Source organism: Sminthopsis crassicaudata, chromosome 2 (genome assembly GCF_048593235.1).
Source record: "Sminthopsis crassicaudata isolate SCR6 chromosome 2, ASM4859323v1, whole genome shotgun sequence".
In the NCBI taxonomy this organism is placed as follows: domain Eukaryota; kingdom Metazoa; phylum Chordata; class Mammalia; order Dasyuromorphia; family Dasyuridae; genus Sminthopsis; species Sminthopsis crassicaudata.
The window spans coordinates 404,188,700-404,214,765 of NC_133618.1; positions in this window are offsets into that span (position 1 = coordinate 404,188,700).

Sequence of the window (26,066 nt, forward strand, 5' to 3'; positions counted from 1 at the left end):
CTGGGACACTGGAGGAATGGGGTGGGATGCAACCCACAGCTCACTTTGTGACAATACCAGCTGTGGACTTTGGAAGTGGCTAAGGCTGAGGCTGTTATATTGCAGCAGCAGCAGCAGCATTCTGAACTTTCAGCCCAGAGATGATAACCAGTCAGGCAACTGGTCAGAAAGAGATCATAGGGGACCCTTTTCTGGCATGGAGTGTAGGCTCTGGTGCTATCTGGCGATTTTTTTTGCCTATAGGCAATTCTGTGTTGCAATCTGAAATTAGAGAAGGGTTATTGTGTTTATCAAACAACAGAAAAAGAACTTGACCATTACTTGACCTTGAAAAACTACCATGGTGATAGGGAAGATATGTACTCCAAAATCGTATCTTTGGTGGCAGTGAAGATACACACAAGTTACACACTCCCAAGAAACAATAATATAAAAACAGTTACAAGTAAAGCCTCAAAAAAATGGACATAAGCCACATAAATAAATTCCTGAAAGACAAGGAAAAAGAAAAAAAAAAAGATAAGAGGAAAATTTGGGGTAAAGATATGAGGGTGAAACAAGACAATTGTAAAAAGAGAATTAACTGATAAAAGAAGCATGAATAATACTGAAAAAATTAAAACTTTAAAAAAAGAATTGGCCAAATAATAAGAGATACAAAGTTCACTGAAGAAAATAATGTCTTTAAATTAGAATTGAATAAGTGGAAGCTAATGATTTCATAAGATACCAACAAACAGTAAAACAGTCAAATTTTCTACCTTCTAAATTGTTTATTCTTTTAACAAGTGCTTTAATTTCAGTCTTTATTTCTTGTATAAACTCTTCATTCTTTCTTCTACCTACTTTTGTATTCCTTATACTTAATTCATACCACTTGTAGTTATTGCAAAATTATTTTCTTCTAAAATTTTGTTAGATTCTCTTAAATCACAGTATTTTCTATGGTACTGAGCATTTTCTTCTATTTACTTAGGTTTTCAGCTTCAGTTGCTTAATTGAGAAATTTTTCTAGGATCAAACTGTGTCTCTTCCTGCACTTTTGAATGGGGTGGCAAGGCCCTAATTATATTTCTGACTTTAGTCCCAGAGCAATCAGAAATAGTTTTATTCTGGATGTAGATTACGTGTTTCTGACAATTCAAAGAGCTGGATTAAATGGCTGGGTCCTAGTCCTATGTTCTTTTCTATTGTCAGTACAGAGACCTGTCTGGATTCACATATAGCTTGAATCAAGACTTTTGTCTCTTTCTGCAGTTTTGAACTGGAATAAATAGCTGGACTCGGAGATGAAGACCAGATTTTACCAACTGCTTTAATCCAGAGCCAATTTAGTTTACAGGGTTTTTTTTTTTTAATAGGAATTTGTTCTTGCTTTGGCCCTTTATACTTTAGCACTCACCTACCAGAAGGTCTGAAGCTTTGGGTCTTGTCTCTTGGTGTAGCTCCAATTGCCCTCTACTAGAGACTTCATTAATTTAAAACCTTAACATCTGATCTAATTTTGGATAAGACAGTGGACTTCAGTGGAATTCTTATTTTGTTGAATCTTTGTTTCATGTGTGATTCTTCATTATTGCTGAGGTATAAATGGGCATGGCTGTAAACTTTCAGGTAGTCATCCTTGTGGGAAGTACTGAGTAGTACTATATACTTTTATGTCTTTGGAGAGAAAGTAGGCTTCACTAGAATGTCAGGGGGTAGTCTGACTTGACTAGCAACTTCTCTAGAAGGCCCAATTCACAAGTTGGATCTATGAGTCTGGGGAAAGGTGGGATTCAGTAGAGAGAGAAGAAAAAATTCATGATTGTTTATGGGTTACTATGAATCCTTTATTTCTTTTCTGCATTTTATATGGGGTAAAATAAAAGCTGTCTTGTACTCAGTATGTATATTGTTACCTTGGGTGCTTGTGTAAGAGTCAACAACTCTTTTATTCACATTTGCAGTCATCTAGACAGCTACTGTATTCCAGATATGGTCTGAAATTTCAAAGAGGTAACTCCGATTTGGTGCAACTTGAGTCAGAAAGAAAGGGTATGATAGCCTGTGATATTAAAAGTGACTCACAGCTTCATGTTTTGGGTCACAAATTACAGATTGTTTTTATACCACTGTCATATATTCATATATATCATCTTACGTAAAAGAAAAATTCTTTGAGAGGAATTTTGTTTCATCCTTATGATAGTACTTTTTAAAGCTTAAAGGGCTATAAAAAGATAACAAATCATAAGGCATTATACAAATGTGAGTTTATGTTTGTTATATGTTCACCTGTGCAGGATGGTTTACTAAAAAGGGTATAGATATAGCCTTGAAAGAGCTCCTGGAAACCCTTGTGTTCAATCTTCTTATTGTACATACAGATGAGGAAATTGAAGTTCAGAGAGATTAAATGACTTGCAAACTTCTACACAGGTAGCAAGTATCAAAATTAGGATTTTGATTTAGTTGGTACAGTGGATAGAGTTCCAGACCTGGAGTCTGCATGATTCATTTTCCTGAATTCAAATCTGGCCTCAGACACTTACTAGCTGTGTGAACCAAGACAAGTCATTTCCCCTGTTTGCCTTAGTTTCTTCATCTCCATTGGACCTCTCTGTGTTCTCATGTATAAAATGGACAAAGTCCTAACTGAACTGCCCTACATATTTTACAGATAAGTTGCTGATGATAAGATCAAATGATGGATGCATTGGGAATGAAATCCTTTTGAAAGCTTAAGTAGAAATTATTACAAAGAACATGAATTTCAACATAACATTTCCCCTCCAAGACTCTTCTGAATATCAATAATTGTGCTTACCAAATTTGTTAAATCATAGAATAGAAGGAAAGAGAAGTGATATTTCCCTTTCCTGATCTCTCCCCTTAATCTACTATGAAGCTGGCTAAATAAACCAATCATTTTTTTAAATTTTGGAGCTAAGAGCATAAAAGTGTTTTTAAATGTTATGCTGTATAGGAACCAAGTTTCCTAGTTCTATTTTTGGCTCTGAAGCCCATATCCAAGTTTGGAAATAGGAGCTGACATTTGTCACATGGAGAATAATGTGGTTGATACCTCAAATCAGACAGCATCTGTAAAGCACTTTGTTGAGTAATAGGTACATAATAAATGCTTTCTTTGACCTAAAGGCAAAAGAGTTATGTTAAGGCTCTTTTGAGAGGCTGCCAAATTAGTGTGAGATTTCTGTCATTCTGCTGGCTAATGGGAGAGCCCTACTGATGCTAAAGAAATTAAACAACCCTGCCTAGCAGCAGAAGATAGAATACAATATGTGTTCAAAAAAGCCATGTTTTAATTCTCTTTTTGGCTTTGAAAATCTGAGTGTGAATGTAGTTCTTAAATGGTTATGGTTTTGCAAAACTGGTCATTTGTAGCTAACAAGCAATGACGGTTTACCTGCTTTCTTGGATGATAAATCAAAATCAAATTTATGATGATGAATATCACAGAAGCCTAGCTAACAAGCTTGAGGAGACACCTTTCCCAGTCCTCAGAACCAGGCCTTCACCTTTAGCACCTAAGTCTTCTAAGATAGATGAAAGTTTATCATTTGTATATATGGTGACAAAGGAGTAGAGAGGAGACAAAGACAAAGAGGAGTGCAAAGATCAATTTTCCAGATGCCCAAGGGCCAGTTTGGGAGGGGTTTGTGGTTTCCTTTTTGGGTAATTTAATTATCCAATTTTCACAGCTCAAATTTATTGTCTGGGCATTGAATAAAGGCCCATTTTTTCCAGCTGGGTTAACAGAGATACTACAAGGTCAGTTTACTTGTTTTGAACACATACTGAGTTGTGAGAGAAGAGGATCTCCCCAGATCTCTTTGTCCTCACACAGTAACCTAGTCATTCATGGAACTGGAACTTATAGGTTATGTACTATACTAGTACCCACTCTTCCATTTCCTTTTGGAAAAGAAATGATGCAGAAATCTAAAGATTTTGAAAGAGTTAGGTAAAACTTCTATTAAGCCAGAAAAATCTGGGACATTAAATTGGAACCTGGAGAGATTCAAGGAAAGTATTGTTAGCCTCAATCTTTCCTTTATGTGGCAATTACTGAAAAGAACTTGATAAAAATCACTTTGATAAAAGCAATCATAATCTAAGAGGGAAATCACCCCCATAATGGAGACAACTTATATTACTCTTACAGATAGGGTAATGAATCTCCCACCCTCATCAACTAAAATTTAATTGAGCTTAATGGATGACCATTGGAAATCAAATAATGTAGATTCCTTCAAAAAGCCAACAAGTTTTTGAATGTATCTATTAATTTACTATTAAGTTCTGACATTTGTATCAATAACTTGGATAAAGACATTGATAGCATATTCATCAAATTTAAAGATGATATAGAACTGGGAGGGAAACCTGATACATTAGATGACAAAGCTAGGATCCAAAAAGGTCTTTTCAGGCTAGAATTTTAAACTGAATTTATTAAGAACAAATGCATTAAAATAAATATAAATATTTGCATTTGTGTACAGAAAATTAATTACAATTATAAGTTAGAGGAGGTGTAGCTAGATAGCAGTTGTTCTGATGAAGATTTAGTAGTATTACAATGGACTAGAAGCTAAATATGTATTAGCAATGATGTAGCATCTGACTATATTAAGAGGCCATACTTTCTAGTAATAGGGAGGTGACAGCCAGCCCATTGTCTTCCCTCATCAGACTTCATCTGGATTATTGTCCTCAATTCCAGGCACCACAGTTTTAAAAGGACATTGATAAGTTGGAATGTTTGGAAAAAGACAACCAGCATGATGAAAGACCTATGTAAATCATATGAGCATTAGTTAAAGGAACTGGCCATGTTTAAGTTGAGGAGGAGATTAAAGATGGGAGGGAAAGGAGGAATAGGACCTTCAAGTATTTGAAGGGCTATTTTGAGCAAGTGGGATTAGATTTGTTCTATTTAGTTCTAGAGGCCAGAACCAGGAAAAAAAGGTGGAAATTGCAAAGAGTTAGATTTAGGCTTGATGTCAGAAGTGTCAGAAAAAAAAGAGAAAAGAACAACTATCAGAGGCTTCCAAAAAGAAATGGGCTATGAGGTAAGTGGTATGTTTCCCTTCTGTAGGGTTTTCAAGCACAGGTGAATTATTACTTTTTTAAATTATAAGTTAAAATGGACATACTTAGGTCTCTCCAAACTTTCTAATAATCAGACTCTAGAATACATTAGTTTATTCAGATATATAGCCAACATTTATTTCACCAATCAATTTGAGTGCTTACTATGTATCAGTATTTTTTCTGCAATTTATAATCTTAGAAAATTACCTAGAACCTGACAGATTATATGAGTTCAAGGTAACAATCTAGCATATATCAGAGGTGAGACTTGAATTCAGGTTTTTATAGCTCTGAGGCCAGCTCTGTATTCACTATATATTACTAAGCTTAGTCAAACATCTGTATAGTTTTATCATTTCTTTATCATGCCTCTATGCGAGTCTTACAATCTGCTCTCAGACTTTTCATCTTTATCCTCTTTTTGCTCATGTGGTCTTTAGAATGCTCTAATGATCAAATGACTTCTGCTTCGTCCTCCTTTGCCCTTCATATTTATATCCTATGTCATACTTTCCTCCTTTAATTTTGGATTTCTTCACATCAGGATACCTTCTTAATATAAAATGCTACCCTCTTTTTTGGAAACACATTATATCTGTGTAAAACCATAATCTGGAATTAATTCCACCAATTTTTGGTGACATATGTGAAGTCTAATATACTTCTTTGCATTAAGATCTCTATTTTCTTGTGTTATTGTCTAAACTTTGGCTGTTTGTATATTGACATTTAAGATCATAGGTTTTAATATTCACTATTTACTTTGTGAATTTTTAGATTTCTAAATTGTTATTTTTCTTTCTTCTTGTGATTACTTCCCATAGTGTTTAATTTGGGATATGTGTGTGTGTGTGTGTGTGTGTGTGTGTGTGTGTGTGTGTGTGTGTCTGTGTCTGTGTCTTGTGCTTCATCTCTTGTCAGAAATCTGATATATCTACATCTTAAGCCATAAAAACCTGAATCACATCTCTACACCCATATTCTTATCCAACATTTCATTTCCTAAATTATTTTTTTCCTATACGCCATTTTTCTTCAGAAAGCAACAATGAGAAACCAACCTATGGGAAATTGTCTTCCATTGTGACAAATCTTAGAAGGTTCTCTGTAATGACTTCTGTTTACATGCCTTGAGAAGACAGCAATTGCTTTTATAAACTTGAAAAACAGCTGCCTTAGTACCCTTGAGAAAAGAATTACCAGCTACTGCTATTCCTCTTTCTTTAACCTTGATTGAATATTTATTCTTGCTCTTCTAAATGAATGAATGGAAAAAAAATTAAGTGTTTACTATATGTAAAGCACTGTGCTAATTGCTGAGATTACAAATAGAAAACTAAGATAACACTTCCTATTCCCAAGAAATGCATATTCTAATGGAGAAGATATTGTACATGAAAGGTTTCAGTTATGTCAGATGGAAAGGTCCCATGGTCCTTAGGGTTCAGCAATGGAGTAGAAGGTAATGCCTCTTCTGTAACATAATGTAATTATTATAAAAACATATTAGTTTCCAATGTTGAATTATTTGACAGTGCCAAGGATTTTGGTAGAAGAAATTTTCCTTTCTGTATCTTAAGTAGCTATGGCTCTAGTATCTACAGGAGCAGATGCCAAGCTACAGATCCACAGAGGCTTCTCAGCATGGCCATTGGGATGGAAGCATTTGGGATGGAAGCATTGCTATTATCAATATTCTTGATAATTTGATAATACATGATAATTTCTGTGACTTAACTAAGTCATTCTTTAAAGGACAACCAACATATGCCTTCTTAGAAGCAGCTTAAAACATTCTTTTAAAGCTATAATTGTACAGCTATACTTTTCTTTCTATTTCTCCATATTTTTGAAAAGTGTTTTGAGAAAAGGATAACAAAAATGATGAAAAAAAAAATACCTTAACATAGATGAACTTCTTTGCACAGAACATAGACTTCCCAGTTCAGAGAAAAGCAAAGAATATCAATTGCCTTTTTCTCCAAGAATCTTGAAACGTTACAGTTAAACAGAAACATCTTTGTGCTTAGAATGAGAACTTCTTCGACTAATGAGAGAACACACTTGCATTTTGAAATATCCTAGCATAGAGTTTATTGATTGTCAATTAATTATACAGAATCTCAGAACTGGGAAGGACCTTGGGGACATCTAGTATAACCCAATAGTCCAAAAAAGGGGGTTATTATCTATTTTATCTGTTATCTAAACAGTTATCTGTTTAGAAATTTTCAGTGATAGGAGGCTCAGGATTGCCCATCATTCTGAACTATTCAACAATTTTATCAATGACTATGAAAAACTGAACTTCTATTCTTATAAAAGTTGCAGATGATGTATGTAATTAGGAGGGACATAATAAATTGTGCAACAGAACCAGGATCCAAAAGGATATAAATTCTTTTTTTTCAAAGTTTTTTTTTAATTTTCAAAACATGTGCATAGATAATTTTCAATATTCATCCTTGCAAAACCTTGTGTTCCAATGTTTTTCTCCCTTCTCTTCTCCCCAACTCTTTCCTAAACAGCAAGTAATCCAATATATGTTAAACATGTGCAATTCTTCTATACATATTTCCACAATTTTCATGCCACACAAGAAAAATCAGTTAAAGAATGAAAAAAAAACAAAATGCAAGCAAATAACAACAAAAAAGTTAAAATACTATGTTGTAATCCACACACAGTCCCTACAGATCTCTTTCTGTATATATATGGCTCTCTTCATCACAAGACCATTGGAACTGGCATGCATCATTTTGCTGTTGCAAAGAGCAATGTCCATCAGAATTGATCATTGTATAATCTTGCATCAGTTCATGTGAGTCTCTCCAGGCCTCTCTGAAATCAAGTGATATAAATTCTTTAGAATGATAGACCAAATATAAGAAAAATAAATTTAATAGCAAACAAAGTCATAAAGATTAGAGTTGAAGGCTAATAACTTTCTAATGTGACTCCATCATTTCCCAAATGAGCAATCTGAGGCTTAAAAATATTAAATATTTTGCTCAGGGTCATCTAAATAGAAGATGCCCATGCTGGAAAACAAATCCAGTAGAAATGGGACCCATCACCTGTTGGCAATTGCCATCCTTAGACAAGCCTGGTTAGTGTAAGTAGCAGAACACCTTGAGGGAAAGACTGGAGAAGATATGTTTCAAGCAAATCAATATCAGAACCACTTTGATTTTCTCCTCCTTTGAATCTCAATGGAAAAGCTCAGAACACAGAACCTAAGAATCCTGGGAATAGCAATGAAACCTATCTCACCAGACTTTTTTTTTTTTTTTTTTTTTTTTTTTTGAGGCTAGGCTTATGTGACTTGCCCAGGTCACACAGCTAGGAAGTATTAAGTGTCTGAGATCAGATTTGAACTCGGGTCCTCCTGAATTCAAGGCTGGTGCTCTATCCACTGCACCACCTAGCTGCCCCCTAACCAGCCTTTTTTGCAGTCCTACAAGAAATCCTACAGTCATCATTGATAGTAATATGCATCATGAAGAAGGAGTTCACCCAAAGTAACTACTATTTCCACCACCAACTTCTGATCACATACCATATCAATCAGGTAAAACTGCCAGGAGTGGCAGCTCCTCAGACTAAATTTAGACCAAGTGTGTTTTTTCTATTTCTCCTATTGTAGCTGTTGTCCTTATAAATAACCTCAGGGAGATGTTACCTAGAACTTGCTTTTAATAATGAAATATTAACAATTCCACAAGAACCAGAAAAGAAAATCTTTGCCACTAAAATTCTTGACATTGTCAAATGGTTCAATCTCAGAAAAGGATATGATTTAACAATGGAAATCACACTGAAATTACCATATGCTTTGCTGCTGTCCCCTAAGAAAAATAAGATTTTTCCATTTGCCTTGCAGCTGAAACCTTCCATATATGTTGTCACCCCGTTTGTCAATTTCTTTGAGAGTAAGGATTGTATTTTTATTTGTTTACCAATACTTGGCACAATGCTTTGTATATAGTAAGCACAAATGCAAAAATTTTCACTCTTTTATTAATCTGATTGAAAATTCTGTTTTTAGTTACTTCATATTCAAATGTGTAACTAGGTGGGTTTGTGGGTAGACTACTGGAGTTGAAGTAAAGAAGACTCATTTTCCTGCATTCAAATGTGGCCTCAGATACTTACTAGCTGAGTTAAGTACAAGTCATTTAATCCTTTTTTTCTCAGTTTTCTTATCAGTAAATTTAGATAGAGAAGAAAATGGCAAATTTCTCTAGTACCTTTGCCAAGAATACTCCAAATGGGTTCATGGAAAGTTAGACATGACTGAAAACAATTGAATAATAGCATAGTTATATGCTTGAATTTAAAAAAAAAAATCTTGGGGGAAGAGTTTATATAAAAAAAAATTTGAGGATTTTAGTGCACTGCAAACTCAAAATCAATCATTAGTATGATCACATTGCAGACTGTAGTTCAGTTCTGGATGCTGTGTTTTAGAAGGGAAATGATAAACTAGGGTTTATCCATAGGAATATAAATAGGAAGTAGAGAATGTGCAATTTGAAGATCTCTTGAAGAAACAAAGGATGTTTATCTTGAAGACAGAAAGATTGGTGGAGGTGGTGAGGGTCTATATATCTTTAATATTTAGTAGGTCAATCATATAAAGCAGTGATTAGACTTGTCATTCTTGAGTCCTGAGTGTAAGGCAAAAAGTACATGGAAGCAGTTTTAGGTTTGATATAAGGGGAAAAAAAATCCTAAGGGTCATACCTCCCTCCCTCAAAGTGGAATGGATTGCCTCTGGAGGTAGTAGGTTGATTCCTTATTATCTATCTCTTGTTAGAGGCTGAATGATGAGTTGTCAAAGATTCTATAGAGGAGAGATAGAAGACGAATCCTGATTGGTCTCAGAAGCAGAACCAGGATCAAAATATAGGAGAAGGGGAGAGAATGTGATCATTCAATATAGGGCAAAATTGCTTTAACAATTAAAATGTCCCATAGGGCAATGGAGTGCCTCAAGAGGTAGTAAATTTTCAATTGCTACATATTTCTAAATAGAGATTTGGCAATTCATTAATGATGTTATAACCAAGATGGGTTATACTAGATGTCTTCTGAAGACCCTTGAAACCTAAAATTCTTTCATTCTGAGTAAGTGTAATTCTGACAGTAATGAACTATGATCTAACTTGGAGCAGAAATCATAGGGCACTCTCTGATGTATTGTTCCTCTTAAGCAAACTTTGTTTCTTTGGATATGTTGTGGGATAAAAACCCATCAATGCCTTTACATTTCCTTTCTGAACTGATGAGTCTGAGAAATTCTATCTATATTAAGGTTGTTTTTTAAAATATATTACTATTTATATTGTCATTTGATGATACTTTTGATGTAAACTGTGTTCCCTTTAACCTTTGGGGTGGTCCTGATGTAAATTGTGTCCCCTTTATTCTGTAGAGGAAAGGTGATTAAGGGTCTCAAACTCTCCTGACCTCTAAGAGGGGCACACCCTCATGTCCATAAAAGAAACTCCCAAGATAAGTAATCTCATTCAATTTTGAATTGAATTGAATTGAAAACTAGTCTCTCAGATTCATCCTGGGCCAAAGATCAAAGCAGCCCCCAATATATCTAGCTCCATATGCCCAGACATTTCACAAAATCATCCTAACAGGATTCTTTGCCCACTAAGAAAGCTGTCTTCTTAGCAAGCTGTCTTCTTTGTGTAAATAAATCCATTCTTTGCCACAAACTTTGTGCCTATATTTATTGGGGTTTGTGAATTCTTTCTCAAAACCTGTGCAACTGGCCAAGGGGATCCCATTGCTGTTAGGGGATCTCATCCTCAATTATCACACCTCATCACTTTCAAAGAATTTATTTATTTATTCATTCAATTAAAGAAATCCAGATCTATTCAATCAGATAACCAACAGATATTTAGCACTTATTCTGTAGGATGTGGTTTTAAGTGAACTTCAAAGTTTAGAAAATATGTAGTTTTTGGTCCCCAAATTTCCTGTCAGCTGTAAATCTATGAACTTATGATCTCAAGGAGCTAAAAGTTTAGTAAAGAGATATGAAACATGTACAGGCAATTATAATACATTAAATTGCATTGTAAGTGCATCAGAAAAATAAAGAAAAAAAGAAGGTTATGAGGTCTCATGGGAAAAAACCCTATTTTACTAGGAGATAGAGGTGGGTAAAGTGGTATTTTGGGAAGCTTACAAAGAATAGCAGTCAAATTGATCTTCAAAACATGTTGATAAGGTTTAGATTTAGGGAACCAAAATGAGATTAGAGTTTCTGGTAGTCAGGGAGTTAAATGATAAGGTCTAGTGGCAGGTTCGAGGTTTAGGGAACTAAATGGAGAGGTTTGGCTCCCCTGCAACCCCTTGGGATTCAGCACAAAGGTAGGGAGTTTTGTGGACTCCCTTCTGGCAGTACAGAGGTTTTCGGTAAAGGAATTTACAGACCTGAAAACCTAGAATGATAAAAGAGGTTTATTATTGGGATTGGAAGTAAGGTTAGAAATCCTGACAAAGAGGCATAAAGTCTGATTAGGGAAATAGGTGAGGGTAAAGAGAGGGTGGCACTGGAAAAGAATATTCCAGTGGACAGAGGTTCCTTGGCATCCCAAGCATGGCATAGCTGGCATGTTTGGAACCTCTGCAAAGAGAAGGTTTTAGTTTGGCTCTTTTATAATAGGAGCTTTAGCTAAAGGGGGCCTGTGGGTGAGTCCCAAGTTGGCTCCAGGCTAAGTTTCAGCTTGAGCTGGAATTTGAATTGAATTCAATGAGTTTCAGGACTGAGTTGACCCCACCTAGATAACAAGGATGAAACTATTTGTCCCTTGGGGCAGGATCCCTCAATGAGGCAGAGTTGAAGGAGATTTTCTCCTTTAAAGATTTTTAGAATTTTGGGGTCCCCTCTTCAATGTAAATTAACTTAATGGGTGAAAGAGGGGAGGGAAAGCATTCCAGAAATAGGAAATTAAGTTAAGCCTTAGAAGTGGAAAAATGCATAGACCTGTGTAGTTGTAGAATCAGAGAATCAGAAAGGGCAGAAAGATGAAGAGATATTAGAGATTATCAGTATCACAAATTCTCAGAGTTGGAAAGTTATCTAGAGATTATCTAGCCTGATTTATGTATTATTGAATTGTCTTTACTTGGACAGCAACCTGGTCCTCCTTTCTCTTCATTGGTTAGTTGATGGCATTTTTAAATGTTAGATGGAGATAGCATGTACCATATTAGAAACTTGGATTAAACAAACTTGTGGGCTCCTTTCACTTCTGCAATGCCATGATTTTCCAATATAAAGCATTTTCTCATCCATTTTCTTATTAGTCTTGAATATAGTTCTGTGAGAAAGGTAACACAAGTAATAATCAGCCTTATCATATAGGAGAAGGAATTGTAGTTCAGAGGAGACATACGATTTGATTAAGGTCACACAGACAATCTGAGTCAGATCTGGATCTCCAATTCAGGACCACAAACCCCTCAGTTTTTTTCTAGTTACTTCTACCATGCTTTTTAATTCTTAGTAGAGACATAAGATTATCCTCCAAATTGATCTATCCTCAAAGAATCTTTTTTCTTTTTTTTTTTTTTTGACTCCTAAATTGTATACTGGTGTGTGTGTGTGTGTGTGTGTGTGTGTGTGTGTGTGTGTGTGTGTGTGTCTGTGTCTGTGTGTGTGTATGTGTGTGTGTGTATGTGTGTGTGTGTTTTAAAGGAACTCCAGCTTCAGAGCTCAGGTGAAGAAAGACCCCACCAAGGAAAAAAGGGGGGGCATTCATGCACAGAGAGCATAAACGAACTGTGTCATCCAATTATTTTCAATTACAATTCCACTCCTTTCTTTAATGTTGTCTTATGCTGATATCCAAGTTGCTAATGAAGCTGACTCTAGCTTTATGATCCCCATTGTTGCTGCTTGCTGTGCCTAATTGCTTTGTCTCTGTAACAGACAGACATTCTGAGCAATTAGACAATAATAAGAAAGCAAGATCGGGAAATAGCTTCAGATTCTCTGCCTTTAATTATGCTGATAGTGCACCCTACAGCCTGGAATCAATGCCGAAGTGCTACTATTTTTGATAGCATTCAATAACATCAAACTAGGTCTAATCAACTTATATTTCTAATGCAAATTTTTTTTTTTTTTTGATTTTTCACTGAGAAACATTTTGGACAAGACTGGAAATTTTCACTCAGCCATAATTTTTGATTCCCTCTTTGATTAATTTCAGATAGCCTAGTAATCTCATTTTACAAACACAGAAAGTGAGACCTCTAAGAGTGAAACTCCTTGCTCAAGTGAATGCTGGGTCCAGACATCTAACTTCCATCTTCCCTTCAATCATCATTTTCTCGTATTAAGAGTATGACTTAATGAAGAATCAAGAATCTTGGTTTTTGTCTCAGCTCTGTCAACATGGGCCTGGCTCATGACCGTGGACAAGCCAGTTCCTGTCAACTCACATGGGAATAATAAAAAAAAAAATCTGTCTTGAGACATTATATGGATGAAAGACCATAAAACAACGTAGGAGAGTAAACTTTTATAATTTGTATATTGGACAAATAAAATGAAATACTTTGTGATCCTTAAAGTACTACATAAAATTAAGGATATTCTGATGACAACACACTTGGGTTTTTCCTTCAGCTCCTAAGAAAGCAATATTGGAGAAAGTCCCTCTAGCCCCAAACCAAGCCCATAGAAAGAACTTCAGTGCCATCTAACACAATTGCATGGATATGCTTGACTGCCTAAATGTTCTTCACAATTACAGAGTTTCAGGGACACTTTGAGCTGTCAGCTTTCGAGGTGACATAGCAGATAAACAAGCCAGCCATGCTGCTACCACCAGGTTTTCTCTTTAAAAAAATGATTTGCATGGAATTACCATAATCTGTTATGATTTTGTTTGAAGATGATTACTTATGACAGGTTCCCCAGCCTAAATCAAGTATTTGTGGCACCCAAAAGCCTTAACCTTCAGGAGTTGCTTTGTTCATATTGGGCCTTAAAGAAAAATAATCCAATATGCAATTTTAAGCCTCAGACAAGCTCATGAGAAAAATCAGTTTTCATCTATATGAAGCTCTTGGGTTATTTTCTGTGCCTCACTTGAGGGGTTTTTGTATGAACATTATTTAACTGAGTAGCAGAACTTCACTTGGCACCAGTCTAGCACAGGCAATTCATCCACAACACCTGAGGTCTTTAATACTGTGGTTACTGCATCATTACCTGAAGGTAGATTTTCCTAATCTATGGTACTGCCCTTGGGATAATGACCTCTTGACTTTCAGTCTCTCTGGTTTTGCTGCTGGTCTGTTTCATTCTTTTCTTTCTAAGAAATACAATCTGGGAATTTGAAATTTGGTTTATACCAATAAAAATGTAAATTCTGTAGATTATTTCATCAAGTGCTACAGAGAATACAAATATTACAGAAGAAACCATAGTTTCTTCCTTCATAATACTTAAATGTTGGTAATGGGATTTGACATAAATTCAATTCAACAAAAATTTATTTATTAGTTGCCTATTATGTGCCTGATACATTGGCATATGTAGAAAATCATTTTTTTTTTTTTTTTGATGTTTAGCCGATTCAGTTGTGTCCAACTCTTCGTGACTTTATTTGGGGTTTTCTTGGTATAGTTTGACATTTTCTTTTCTAGCTCCATTTTACAGATAAGGAAACTGAGGTAAAGAGGATTCAGTGATTTGCCTAGGAACACACAGCTTTTAAGTGTCATTAGTCCAGATTTGAATTTAGGAAGATGAATCTTCCTGACTCCAGGTCTGGCACTTTATCCACATAATAATTTAATATCAAGTTATGAAGAATAGCATATGGAACAACAAAAGGTCGAGAATTTCAAGGGAAGTAATGAAAAAAAAAATTAAATGAAGGTGGTCTAGCTGTACCTGATCTAGAACTATATTATAAAGCAACAGTCACCAAAACCATTTGGTATTGGCTAAGAAATAGACTAGTTGATCAGTGAAATAGGTTAGGTTCACAGGGCAAGATAGTGAATAAAAATAGCAATCTAGTGTTTGACAAACCCAAAGATCCCAACTTTTGGGATAAGAATTCATTATTTGACAAAAACTGCTGGGAATACTGGAAATTAGTATGACAGAAACTAGGCATGGACCTATATTTAACACCACATACTAAGATAAGATCAAAATTGGTCCAAGATTTAGGTATAAAGAACGAGATCATAAATAAATTAGAAGAACATAGGATAGTTTACCCCTCAGACTTGTGGAGGAGAAAGAAATTTGTGTCCAAAGGAAAACTAGAGATCATTATTGATCACAAAATAGAAAACTTTGATTACATCAAATTGAAAAGTTTTTGCACAAACAAAACTAATGCAAATAAGATTAGAAGGGAAGTAACAAATTGGGAAAATATTTTTACAGTTAAAGGTTCTGATAAAGGCCTCATCTCCAAAATATACAGAGAATTCACTTTAATTTATAAGAAATCAAGCCATCCTCCAATTGATAAATGGTCAAAGAATATGAACAGGCAATTTTCAGATGATGAAATTAAAACTATTTCCACTCATATGAAAGAGTGTTCCAAATCACAATTGATCAGAGAAATGCAAATGAAAACAACTCTGAGATACTACTACACACCTGTCAGATTGGCTAAGATGACAGGAACAAATAATGATGAATGTTGGAGGGACTGTGGGAAAACTGGGACACTGATGCATTGTTGGTGAAGTTGCAAAAGAATGCAACCACTCTGGAGAGCAATCTGGAATTATGCCCCAAAAGTTATCAAAATGTGCATACCCTTTGACCCAGCCATACTACTACTGGGCTTATATCCCAAGGAAATACTAAAGAAGGGAAAGAGACCTGTATGTGCCAAAATGTTTGTGGCAGCCCTTTTCATAGTGGCTAGAAGCTGGAAGATGAATGGATGTCCATCAATTGGAGAATGGTTGGGTAAATTATGGCATATGAATGTTATGGAATATTATTGTTCTGTAAGAAATGACCAATAGGAGGAATACAGAGAGGCTTGGAGAGACTTACATGAACTGATGCTGAGTGAAATGAGCAGAACTAGGAGATCATTATACACTTCAACAATGATACTATATGAGGATGTATTCTGATGGAAGTGGATATCTTCAACATAGAGAAGAGCTAATCCAATTCCAATTGATCAATGATGGACAGAATCAGCTACACTCAGAAAAGGAACACTGGGAAATGAGTGTAAACTGTGAGCATTTTTGTTTGTTTGTTTTTTTGGTTTTCTTCCCAGATTATTTTTACCTTCCGAATCCAATTCTTCCTTTGCAACAACAACAAAATTTGGTTCTGCACATAGATATTGTACCAAGCATATACTATAAGATATTTAATATGTATGGGAATGCCTGCCATGTAGGGGAGGGGGTGGAGGGAAGGAAGGGAAAAATTCGGAACAGAAGGGAGTACAAGGGATAATGTTGTAAAAAAAAAAAATTACCTATGCATATGTACTGTCAAAAAATGTTATAATTATAAAATTAATTTTAAAAAGTTATGAAGAATAGGACACAACTGAAAAACAACTGAACAACAGCACAGTTAATTGGGGTTTCATTATACCTTTTAAAAAACATTATCTTTCTACATAACAGTAACCATTAGACATTATTTGGCAGCATAGCATGATGAGAGGCAACATGGTGTAGTGATGGTTTTTTTTTTTTTTTTTTTGACTGTTAGATCTGGAATTAGAAAGAATGTAATTTAAGCCTTGCTTTAATCACTTATAAATTGTGTGACCTGTGTTACTTCATATAATAAAATAAAGATAATGAATATATATATATATATGTATATATATATATATATATAGTGCAAGTCCATAGATCTAGGGCTGAAATCAGTCAACCAATAAGCATTTATTAAGTGCTTAATATGTGCCAGGCCTTGTGCTTAGTGGTGGAAAAGCCTTAGAGACCATCTAGTCCAATTACCATATCAATCTCACAATATGGTTGTGAGGGTTAATCAAAATAATATATACAAAGAATTGTGTTAATATTAATTATTACTCTTTTCCTCCAGAAAAAAAAAAATTTAGACTTATAAAGGAGGAACCTAACCTGAAATTAAAATTTATACTGAATGATTTATTTTCCGTGTTTCATCTAGGTTTTACCAGTGCTGTATAATAAATGTGGTTGCTAAATTGTGAGAGCATTTATCTGACACGAACACATTTTCTTCAATACAAATTCTACTACCTCAAGTTTGATATTTGAAAGGTTCTGCCTTTGCAGTGGTTTGCTTGCTGTCAGACTCCATGTCTTTCATATAGGTTAGTTAAGTATGGATCAGAGCTGTGTCCACAGGCTTGTACTTTGGAGCTGTAAAAGTGTTACAATATTTAATGTCTTTGGAGTTCCTCATATCACAGGACTCAACCCTCTCCCCCACCACAATTGATCAACTGTGGTCAAAAAATCATTTTAATTGAATTCAATAACACATTTACTAAGGGAATATAAACTCCTTGTGGTCAGAGACTGTCTCACTTTTGTCCTTGCATCCTTAGGTCAAGAGGTAGCATGTGCTGGACACTATAGTAAGGTCTGTAGAAACAGACTTGCTGCTGTGAGCCAGCAAGTGATAGAGCTTAAATTCAGGAAGATCTGGGTTCCAGAAGCAAATCTCTAACACAGAATGGATGTATGACTCTGGGTATCAATTAACCTCTGGTGCCCTAGGCAACCATTTAAGATCTCATAATTATAGTTTTGGTTCTGATTTTAACAGTGGAAATTTTCTTGCTGTTTCCCATACTAATGAAATCACAGGTTTAATTCCCTTCCATCCACAAAGAATGATCTATATGCTTAGCAAAATTCCTGTCAAGAAGTAAGTGCTTAATAAATGCTTGCAGGGCACTATGTTAAATATTGGAAAAATGAAGACAAAACAATCCCTGTACTTGAGGGAACATATGTGTGTATGTGTGTATATATGCATGTATGCACACATATATGTATATACATATGTATAATATTTATATATTATAGGGTACATATATAAAATTTATATATATATATATAGCTAATTGTATATAAGTGCATTTATATAATGAGGGAGGGGGAAGATATAATAAATACATATAAAGATAAAATATAAAATATATACACAGGCCAAAAGTCTGAAAGTACTAACCTGAGATACTGGTAAGACATGAAGGCCCTAGCTTTGCAAAGAAAACATTTGCAAAAGTTGTGTGTCTGGCATAACTAGAAGTCATCAAAACCCCTTCTTGCCATCTCCCAATGAAGTAAAGGGCTAGGTTCTTCAATAAATTGATTTTTCTTTTCTTCTCCAAACCCTTAAACTGTTGTCAGATTTAATTTCTAAAACCTCCTTTAAGTGCGGTTGTTTATTTTTTTGTTTCTTTTTTCAGAAATAAAGCTTCTTCTAAAATAAGCTCAAGGAGCTTTTTTTTTTGCACCTCATAAAGGGTTCACATTGGATATTTTTATAATTATATAGCTCATTATTGATTCCCTTTTTTGTGATTAGGTCCTGGTTTTTCAAAGGCTAAGTTACTTACATCTATCTCATCTTATGGATGATTCATTATTTCCAGTATTGACTATTGAAGCAGGATTTGAAAGAAGGTTTTTTTTGTGTGTGTTCATTTATTTTCTTGTTTTTAAATAATCCTTTTATTATAATATAATGATATTCTATATACAAAATATATAACAATAATGGAATGCTTTTTAGTCCTTTCAATCATGTCTGATTCTTTGTGACACCATTTGGGGTTTTCTTGGTAAAGATTTTGGAATATTTTGCCATTTCCTTCTTCAGCTCATTTTACAGAAAAAGAAACCAAGGTAAAGGTTAAATAATTTTCTCAGAATCACACAGATAGTAAGTAGCTAAGGTTTGATTTGAATTTGGGTCAGAAAGACTACAGATCCAGTGCTCTATCCACCATACCATATAGTTATATAGCATATAATAAAATGCTATCATCCCATTATTCTAGGGGTCTCAACATCTATGTTTAAAAAAATGATTTGAGAGAAGTGAGATATGTATTTTAAAGAATACCAAGGGTCTAAAAGTTATTTCACCTCCATAGAATTACTAACTTTAAGTTTGTAAAATGAATATTAGAATAAAATGAATCAATTGAGAATCAATGAAATGCATATAATCCACAAAGAAGATCCACAAGATCCTGGCCTGAGAGAGAGGATCTGTTTTTCTCATTTGGAATGTGCTCTTTCAAAAAAAAAAAATATGTAAAAAATACTTTACTTAACCTTTTAAATAAAGAGAAGTTTTAAGACATGGAGTTAAAGTATGTGGTATTTTTTTTTCTTTAGAAAATACATATCTAATTAGACACAAGAAGAGCAAGTTCTTAGCATGTGACATCCTTTTGCTAGCTGGGAAAGGTTGTAGCTTTCCTTGCAAAGCAGTTTGATACATTGAGTACCAAAATGCGCATCAGAGGATGCAGATTCAATCTTTGATATATACTTAACTGACTGAATCTCTGGTCAAGGCTTAACACCAAGTTCTTGGGGCAGAGCCAAGATGGCAAGTGAAGCCAGGAAATTGTTTGAGCTTTCCCAGTTTCCTTCAAAAACCACATAAAACTAAGTCTCTGAACAGAGTGTGACAAAATGAAACCACTCTGCAGCTCAAGATAGACTACAAGGACTTCAGGAAAGATCAGTCTCATTGAGGTGAAACTCAGTGTTTGGGAAAGGCAATGAAAGGATCTTAATCACAACAGATCAACAACTGAGAATCTTGGTCCTAGCTCAGTAGTAAAGTAGATCAATGGAAGAGCTTCCAGTTCCAGCACAGAAAGCCTCCAGTTCCAGCATGGAAAGCAAATTATCAGCCCAGGAAACCAGGTTCTCTGGAGAGAGCAAGTAGGGCTTCTTTCTGCTGTGAGCAAAACATCAAACACAAGGGGCCCTTGTGATCAAAGCTAAGTCTTAGAGCTACACAAAAAGTTTGGGAGAGCACCTCTTGTATTCCACTTTCATGTGACCATAAAAGTCACAAAATAGAAGAGAAAGAAAGAAAATGATCAAGAAACAGAGAAGAACTTTAACCACAGAAAGCTATTATGGTGACAAGGAAGACTAAAACACCAACTCAGACAAGGACAAAATACCCACAGGGAAAATCTTAAAGAGTGATATGAAGTGGTCTGAACTTCAAAGAGGCTTTTTGGAAACACCCATAAATGATTTTAAAAGGCAAATAAGAAAGGTAGAAGAAAAAAATGGGAAAAAGAAACAAGAGATATGTAAGAGAGAATCAACAGCTTGGAAAAAGGAAGCACAAAAAATGACTGAAGAAAACAATTTCTTAAAAATAAAAAAAGCCAAATGCAAAACAAATCCCATTGAAGCAAACAACACCCTGAAAAAGTAGAATTATCAAATGGAAAAAAAAAAGATAGAAAAGCTAACTGAAGAAATTCACATATTAAAAACTAGAACTAGGCAAATGGAAGCTAATGACTCCCTGAGACATCAAAACCAGTCAAACAAAACAAAAAGAATAAAAATGAAAGAAAATGTAAACTACCTCACTGGAAAAACAGCTGACCTGGAAAATAGATCCAGAAAAGACAATTTAAACATTATTGATCTTCCTTGAAAGCAATAACCAAAAAAAAAGACTGTGAATAGTATTCTTCAAAACATCAAGGAAAACTGCCTTGATACACAGAAACAGAGGGGGAAATATTTATTGAATGAATCTCTGGAAAGAGATCCCACAAGGAAAATTCCATGGAACATTGTTGTAAAACTCCAGAACTATAATCTCAAGGAAAAAATACTGCAAGCTGTTAGGAGAAAAAAAAGAAACAAAAACAATTTAAGTATTGAGAAGCAACAGTTAAGATTACCCAGGATGTGGCAGCTTCTACAAAAAAGGACCAGAAGGTTTGGAATACCATATTTTGGGAGAAAGTCCTGGGATTACAACCAAGAATTAACTACCCAGTGAGACATGTTTCAGGGGAGGAGAGGGATCTTCGGTGAAGTAAGATAATTTCAATAATTGAAAAAATCAGAATTAAGCAGTTTTTACTCAAAGAGGGAAAGCATATTCACTGAATTGGGTATAGAAATTTATCTTACCCTATAAGGAAATAGGAGGAGAGGGCAGCTAGGTGGAGCAGTGGATAGAGGACCAGCCCTAAAGTCAAGAGGACCTGAGTTCAAAACTGATCTCAGATATTTAATACTTCCTAGCTGTATGATTCTGGGCAAGTCATTTAACCCCAATTGCCTCAGAAAATAAAGGAAATAGGAAGAGAAAGGAGAAAGAAAAAGGAGGGGCTGGATAGAAGGGAAGTCTGAAACACTAAGAGAAAGGATAAGAAAAGGGAAAAGAAGTGATAGAGGGCAGATTGAAGGCAGAGTGAGTTAGAAACAAAACACTACTAAGGAGGAATAGTATGGAAAGAGAGAATGAAAGTATACACAGGAGAGAAAATAGGATGGAAGGAAATACAGAGCTAATAGTCATAACTGTGAAAATGAATGGGATGAACTATCCCATAAAACAGAAGCAAATAGCAGAGTGGATTAAAATACAGAATCCTATAATATATTATTTACAAGAAATCCATTTGACACAGAGAGACACATACAGAATAAAGGTAAAAGGCTAGAACAGAATTTATTATGCTTCATCTGAAGTTAAAAAAAAAAAAAAAGCAAGGACAGCAATTCTGATCTCAGATAAAGCAAAAGTAAAAAGATATCTTATTAAAAGATATAAAAAAGGAAAGTTTTTGTACTTGCCCTATAGTGCCATATAGTACCTTTCTGATAAAAGGTACTAAAAGCAATGAAGTAGTAACAATATTAAATGAGTGTTCACCAAGTGATAGAACAGCCAAATTCTTAGAGAAGATTTTAAGATTTTAAGTTACAGAAAGAAACAGACAGCAAAACTATTCTAGTAGGGGACCTCAACCTTCCCCTCTTAGAATCAGACAAATCTAACCACAAAATATGCAAGAAAAAAACTAGGGAGGTAAATGAAATCCTACAAAACTTAGATATGATAGGCCTCTGGAGAAAACTGAATAGGGACAGAAAGGAATATACCTTTTTTCTCGATAGTACATAGCACCAACACAAAAATTAATCATGTATTAGGACATAAAACCCTCACAACCAAATTCAAAAAGGCAGGAGTAATGGATACTTTCTTTTCAGACCACAATGCACTAAAATTACTTTCAATAAAGGGCCAGGAAAAAATAGACTAAAACCAAGTGGAAATTAAATAATCTAATTCTAAAGAATGAATGGATCAAAAGAAAATCATATAAACAATCAGTAATTTCATCCAAGAGAATAACAAGAATGAGACAACATACCAAAACCTATGGGATGCAGTCAAAGCAGTCCTTAGGGGAAATTTTATATTTCTAAATAGTTATGTGAATAAAATAAAAAGGAGATAAATGAATTGGGCATGCAACTAAGAAAACTAGAAAAAGAACAAATTAAAAAACCTCAAATACCAAATTAGAAATTTTGAAACTCAAAGGAGATATTAATAAAATTGACACTAAAAAGCCTATTGAACTAAATTATAAAACTAAAAGTTGCTTTTATGGGAAAAAAAAAAAAACAATAAAATGGATAAACCTGTGGTTAATTTGATTAGAAAAAGGAAAGGAAAAAACCAAATTACCATCAAAAGAAGAAATCAAATTCCTACATCTCTTCTTTTCTCTGTCTCTGTCTCTGTCTCTCTTTGCTCCTCTTCAAAGGTTGTCATATGGAGAGACTTTTTTTAAAATAAATTACATGGTATTATAAAAATGTGTTTGTGGTACCATGGAGAGAGTAGAAGAAATCTTGTGTCAGAGGACCTGTTTTCTTTACTACCAGCTTCTTTAGTAATGAATTTTAAGTGATCAAAAGCCTCTCCCTCAAACATTCCTTTAATTTACAATGACATAGTAGAAAATAGGAAAGAGAATGTTTTTATATGCAGAGGCTATATAGTTCCATTGTTAATTTTATAGGGTTAATGATTATAAGTATTCTTGAGGAGACTAGGTACTCTTTATTTTCCTTAAATTCTTAAACATTCTTATGAGGCCCCAGATAATTTTTATTCATGTGGGTTATCTTTAATGATAGTTACCATATTAGAAATATAAACATCTTAGTATTATTATGAAAAATAATTTTGACCTTGCAGATTCCACTTTGGAGTCCTCAAACTTTTGAGAACTAGTTGATCTGGAGAGAGAAAAAAGGCCCTTCACTCACCACTCAATGTTCTTTCCAGTGCAGTGTGCTCTTTCCTTTTTTCCAAGTCTAACCCCCCCCCCCCCCACCAAGAACTATTTTGAGAACTAATATCTTAGAGGCTTGGTGGGTTTTGGGTGAGCCATAAAGGAACTGAATCCTAATTCCAGAATATACAAAATATAACTGATTTTTTTGGAGGGTGTTTGTAGAACCCGACACTTTCCTGAACAAGCCCAAATGCCAAGGTTCTTCTCTATAGAGATCTAAACTCAGTTTGATTCCAACCTATTCCAACCTGGGCAGAGAAATATTGTGACTGCACAGAAATGTACTTTCCAATAACTTGGGAGACAGACTTACTTCCTATGTCTGTGCTCAAGTATGGAAAACTGCTTGTTTATATATGCTTGTTGCCTAGAGATGTAGTAAATGGAGTTAAGTGATGGAAAATAAAAAGATTAGAAGAACAGAATGGCATATGGTCTTTAATCAACAGTACATGAAATACATGATCAAAGGGGTCCTGGGGTTCTTAGGGGGGTGGGGCTTGGACTTGGAAAAAAGGAAAGAGCATACTGTACTAGAAAGAACATTGAGGGCCTTTTTTCTCTCCCCATATCAACTGTTATGTAATTTTGAATAAGTCAATGAGTCTTTTTTTCTGGGACTTTTTTCTCCTCTGTTATATGAAAGAATTGGATTAGAAAAGGGGTTCTTAACAGTGTGTGTGTGTGTGTGTGTGTGTGTGTGTGTGTGTGTGTGTGTTTTGGTATCCGTCCTTTTTAGCAATATGTTGAAAATGATTGACATCTAAGAATAATAATTTTCAATAATCAAAGAAATATTAACTTCTAGTTAGAGGTTAGTAAAATAAAGTAATTTCCCCCATCTAAGTTTATAAACCTTTTGAATTCTATCTGGATTTCAGACTCTAAATTTGTTGCATTTAAAGTTAGGTATGAATGAAAGGAAGAAGTTTGAGAGGAGGGATCAGATTAGTTGAAAAGAAGAATTATCCTAGAACTAGGATTTATACAATGACCACAACATGAAGAAGGAAAGTAACTTTGGAAGACCTAATGACTCTGATCAGTGCAAGGACCCATCATAAGTTAGAAGACCTATGATGAAGCACATCTCATTTTCACCTCTTGGTGAAGTAATGGACTGCAGGTTCAGGATTAGATTACTTAAGAGATGAAAAAGAGATTAAAGGAATTAGAGTAGGTAATGAGGAAACCAAATTATCACTCTTTGTAGATGATATGATGTTATACTTAGAGAACCCAAGAGATTCTATTGAAAAGCTATTAGAAATAATCCACAACTTTAGCAAATTTGCAGGATACAAAATAAATCCACATAAATCATCAGCATTTTTATACATCACCAACAAAATCCAACAGCAAGAGATACAAAGAGAAATTCCATTTAAAATAATTGTCAATAGTATAATATATTTAGGAATTTATCTGCCAAAGGAAAGTCAGGAACTATATGAGCAAAACTATAAAACACTTTCCACACAAATAAAGTCAGATCTAAACAATAAGAAAAATATTAAGTGCACTTGGATAGGCTGAGCGAATATAATAAATATGACAACACTCCCTAATTTATTTATTTAGTGCTATACTAATCAGCCTCCCAAAAAACTTTTTTAATGGCCTAGAAAAAATAACAACAAAATTCATATGGAAGAACAAAAGGTCAAGAATTTCAAGGGAACTAATGAAAAAAAAAATCAAATGAAAGGGGCCTAGCTGTACCTGATCTAAAACTAAGCATCAGTCACCAAAACCATTTGGTATTGGCTAAGAAATGGACTAGTTGATCAGTGGAATAGGTTAGGTTCACAGGATAAAATAGTCAGTAACTATAGCAATCTAGTGTTTGACAAACCCAAGGACCCAAACTTCTGGAATAAGAATTCACTGACAAAAACTACTGGGAAAATTGGAAATTAGTATGGCAGAAAATAGGCATGTTCCCCCACTTAACACTGTACACCAAAATAAGATCAAAATGGGTTCATGATTTAGGCATAAAGAATGAGATTATAAATAAATTAGAAGAACATAGTATAATTTACCTCTCATACTTGTGGAAGAGGAAGGATTTATGACCAAAGAAAAATTAGAGATCATTATTGATCACAAAATAGAAAAGTTTGATTATATCAAGTTAAAAAGCTTTTGCATAAACAAAACTAATGCAGACAAGATTAGAAGAGAAGCCATAAACTGGGAAAACATTTTTACAGTTAAAGGTTCTGATAAAGGCCTCATTTCCAAAATAAATAGAGAATGAACTCTAATTTATAAGAAATCAAGCCATTCTCCAATTGATAAATGGTCAAAGGATATAAACAGACACTTTTCAGATGATGAAATTGAAACTATTTCTACACATATGAAAGGATATTCCAAATCATTATTGATCAGAGGAATGCAAATTAAGACATCTCTGAGATACCACTATACACCTGTCAGATAGGCTAAAATGATAGGAAAAGACAATGACGATTGTTGAAGGGGATAGGGGAAAACTGGGACACTGATGCATTGTTGGTGGAGTTATGAACAGATCCAACCATTCTGGAGAACAATTTGGAATTATGCCCCAAAAGTTATCAAACT